Below are 4,582 nucleotides of genomic sequence, written 5' to 3' on the forward strand. Positions count from 1 at the left end.
AAAAATACAGTCTCTACAAATTTAATGATTATATGATTATATGACAATAGTTTCAATAGAATTTTAAGATAGGTTTATTTCACGAGATAATTTTTTCTCTATTCTTATCAAACATACTAATAATTTTGTAATTAATGAACCCATGGTAGAACAATTATTGTTTTGGTAAATAAACATAAATATTTATTTCTTTACAAATTTAGACTAATAATATATTAATATGCTGAAAGAACCAGTTTTTAGTCATAACCAATTCATTAAATTAAATTAAAAAAAAAAAATTGTGCCGAGCGGGATTGTTGACAAAACATAATACTGTCGTAAGTGTCGTTCTTATGATAAACATTTTTATAACGTTTTCCCTATTTTAATTTACAGTTGGAATAAAGTCAAAGTCAGAATCCAGTAATATGTATTAATTGGAAATGGTAATGGAGAACAGTTAGGAATAGATATAATGTATTTTAGGGTATGATCTGCTGATGTATAGAATTTATTGGCTTCCAAAATATGTTTGAATCACCTTTGGCGGAAAATAGTTATAATGTTAAAACAAATTATGTTTCTTACGGCATTATTTTAGCTTTTTATTTTATTTATTTACTTATGAGAAGTTATAATCTTAAGGTACACTATGAAATAATATTCATATGTAATGATAGTTTTAATATAATGATCAGACTGACAAAAAATACCAAATTTATCGTGTGATAAGGTAATAGAAGCCATAAGGGGAAAAATATTGCAGAATTACTTAGTTGTAAACAACTTGTCTTGACAAGATAAATTCAAGAAGCAAAGTATTTAGAGTAATTCTGATATGACAAATACATGGTTAGCGTAGTGATTGAGAATATTGAGATGATTTATAGGTCAGTCAATAAAGTAAATAAGAATATTATAATAATATATTTACCTGTTTGCAATCAGTCCGTAGGGAGGTATGATACTACCAGAGTCCAATGTAAACTACGAATCTAATTTTGAAGTTAAAAAAAAAAATATATCACAAATTTATTGCAGCGCTGAGGCTTCTCACTACAAACTAACTTACACTCATTGAAATTGTCCTAATATACAAATTTCAGGTACGGATTCGAAAGTTTCTAAATATAAGATTTCTTAATTTTTTTTTTTGGACCCACCAATTTTTTTTCTGAAAAAATAAATAAAATTTTCTCGTATACACCTTGGACGAAGGAAATTGTATTTATATATTTTAATTAGTTAAAGTGTCTATTTCTTCTTCCTCCTGAGGTAGAAAGCCATGACACCCAACCGCGATATCCGACGTCACTTTACCGACGTTATCTGCAACATGACTTGCGACTCGGATTGCGACTTGCGACTGAGCGAACACGCGACTAGCGGCAGAGTCGGTACTGCGCGCGCCTCTCGCTCCCCCTCTCTCTCTTACACTGTATCCCTCCCAGTTGCCGTCGTAATTGGAAAACCCGATAAATGAAAGTAACCACCCCCTCACATGGTCCTCATCTAATTCAATACCATCCCTACAATTAATGAAACAATAGTAAATATTCATGAGAGGGTGGTAAGGTGTACGCGGTGAAGAGCAGCGTGTGACGACGGGTGACTGCAATGATGAAAAGGTTCAAGTTGCAAAGGTGAATACGGAACAGACTTATTAAAAAAAATAATAATAATACAAAAAAATTGAAAAATACAGTAGATATATAGTTAATTACAAACCTGTTCTATTTAATCCTCTATAAATTAAAAAAACACAGGATCGTTTTAGGCTTTTTGATCCTCAAATCGAAAAAGTTTCATTAAATAATTCTTAATCTTTAATTATTATGTGAGAATCCTAGTTAAAAAATCAGGATCTAAGGTAGATAAGTTTATTTTTTATAAAAAATGTTGATTTTGATTTAGAAAGAGATCTCAGCTAAAACCCCGTTTTAGCTAGGACCCCTTTGCTACAAGCTCTCTGATTAAGACCTAAAACTCAGGTCGAAACGTCGGCATGAATAAATAATTATTTGTGTTCTTTTTGCTGACCACACCCCTCTCCCCCTCCCCGACCATATTCTCCAATTTGATGGAAAGCTTCTTAATTGTTAAAATATTATTGGAAGGCTTAAGAACAAAACCCTTAGTTTCCCAAATAAAAACAAACAACCATTCAGTCAATATTTGATCATTAGAAAGAAAAATTAATGTAAATAAGTCATATAAATGAAAAAAAAAACTATTGATGTTTCTCTAATTTTTTTTTAAACTTCGATTCTATAACTGTTGAATAACTTACGTCGCACCATTGAAATTTTCATCAATCATAACTCAGAAAGATGGCTCATTATGATAATTACATAGTGTAAATAAAAATAAAATACCTTGAATTATGAAAAAAAAATATTTCGTTCCTAATGGTAATTTTGTTTGTAATTTTTAAACATTACTGATACAATTAGTTACCTTAGCGCAGAGGAACCGCTGATTAAAATAATTAATAGTGCTAATAAAAATAAAATACCTCAAATTAAGTAAAAAAATAATCCAATTAGGATATAGGTCCAATACTTGCAACATTTTTAAAAATACAAGCGTATTGTATCGCATCAAAATAATTTTACTAAAATCCTGCCAGTGAAACAGTAAAATACCTAGGAATTTACCTTGATCACCGCCTTACTAGGAATCACCATATCAACATTCAACTAACTTCAAGGTTAGCAATGATATATCCTATCTTAAATAGAAATTCCAAACTAAAAACAGAAACAACTGTTTATATATATTTAAAACAATTCTCAGTCCACTGCTGATGTACGGCTGCGAAGTCTGAGAAGCGGCATCCTTTACCAAAAGAAGAAAATTACAATCTTTTCAAAATAAAGTCCTAAGAATCGCAGAAGATGCTCATTGGTTCATAATAAATAGCCAATTGCATCGGGAATAAAAAATGGATTCCATAGAGGATTACATAAAAAAAAAAAAGTTCATGAATTTCCACTCCTATTTACCGACAGTTAAAGGAGCAGTGACCTTCAACTTGGGAAACCCAACCTCAATCCGAAGACTGAAGCCCAGTCTGCTGCCCGGACATTCATTTGTAAATTCTATTATTCACAATACTTCTATTTTATTTTTATTTTTTCTCTTCTCACCTTTTTTGCAAATAACTTGTTTTTCTTTACCATTAGAGGGCAATTGTTTGTTTGTTAGGTCTACGAATGTTGTTATTTTTGTTATTAATTTTACTTTTCTCTTTTATTACGAAGCATTATTTTGTATCAATTTATTTTATCTTATTTTCTTTTAATTATATATTTTTAAATAGTTAGGTGTATCTTTTGTACGAGACTGTACCCCCCATAATCTATTGTTAAAAAAAAGAAACGGTTATATCAACCAAGTAAGGCCCACCAGGCTAACCTAGTATTAAATATATAAATTAAAAAAAATTTTAAAATTTTTACTAAATACCTTATTGTTATTTCTATTTGACGGGATAAGTTTAAATAATCCCAAACACCCTTGAACAATTTTTTCAAACTGCGAAGTATAATCAATTGTAAACAAATGTTATAGAGCACAAGGACGCTCCAACTCAAGGAAAACTAGGTCAGGCCGGAAAAGAAACAAGTGCAAGTCTACTGAGCAGTCTTTGGCGTAGGTCTTAGCAGTCACTAAGAATACTAACAAGCCTCGATGGAAGTTTAGTATGTTACTCAGCCCAGCTTATCAGATGAATGTCTAACTTCAGGTAGATACTAAAGATTTGATGATTGATAAATTTCAAGACGTTACGTTCGTTTAACTTACTCCAGCACCATTCCAGATCAAAACCTGATCCAAAGGAAAAATAATTTCGATATAAAAGGACAAGAAAGTATAATAAACAAATATATTAATTTTTTTACTTCCTCAGTACTGCTGTTAAATATGATAATTACAACGGGTTCGTATAAGTAATTCACCTCTACATCAGCTTTTTTTTTTTAGTTACTAGGTTATTACTAATATTTCGTGAAAGAGTTTTCGTTACTAAAACAACATCTAGTTTTAGTTTTGTAACATTTACATACTATATAATATAAAATTATAATTTAGACATTGTTTCCTTAATGGTAATTATGGAGGTAAAATCAGCCTCCCGTAACAGTGACATTGAACCCACAGTCCTTGTGCCAGCGATAACTATCTGCGGCTGTGCAGTTGGGAAAGAGTGACACAGTTTTTTTTTTTTTGTTTTTTAAATAAAAGCTTGTAGAAACAGAACAAAAAAAAAATGATCGATCACTACATGGCCAGAGCTCGAACAGTTCCGCTGAACTTCCGGCCGTGTAGATGGGAGGTCGAGATATTGAAGGTGTTGGTTCCCACTTTCGACAGAATCCAGTTTCCTAGTCGTCATTCACTGTTTGGCGCATTGGATTAAGTTCATTTTTGATCTGTATTATACAGTGAATATAACAAACAATATGATGAATTCGTATATTGTTTACTCCAAAGTGAGTAATATGAACTCTATAATAGAATATTTACAATACATTCCAGTATTGTCTATATTTCCTATTTTTAGTCTATTATTTATTTTATTTTATATATTTGTATT

At 30.8% G+C, this 4,582-nt stretch overlaps 1 protein-coding gene across 6 annotated transcripts in view; it reads right to left on the reverse strand.

Moving 5' to 3' along the window:
- LOC106679912 (homeotic protein antennapedia) overlaps nt 1-4,582 on the reverse strand; it is a 419,490-nt gene that overhangs the window by 121,829 nt on the left and 293,079 nt on the right. For 2 of the 6 annotated variants that reach the window (XM_067047194.1, XM_067047195.1), the window contains exon 1: nt 917-1,355. The exons of the other annotated variants lie outside the window; for them this stretch is intronic. The gene's annotated coding sequence lies outside the window, so the exon portion shown is untranslated. Of the gene's footprint in view, nt 1-916; nt 1,356-4,582 lie in introns of those variants that run through there. 6 annotated transcript variants of the gene reach the window in all.

Source organism: Halyomorpha halys, unplaced genomic scaffold (genome assembly GCF_000696795.3).
Source record: "Halyomorpha halys isolate HHAL.00 unplaced genomic scaffold, Hhal_1.1 Scaffold15.1, whole genome shotgun sequence".
Classification (NCBI taxonomy): domain Eukaryota; kingdom Metazoa; phylum Arthropoda; class Insecta; order Hemiptera; family Pentatomidae; genus Halyomorpha; species Halyomorpha halys.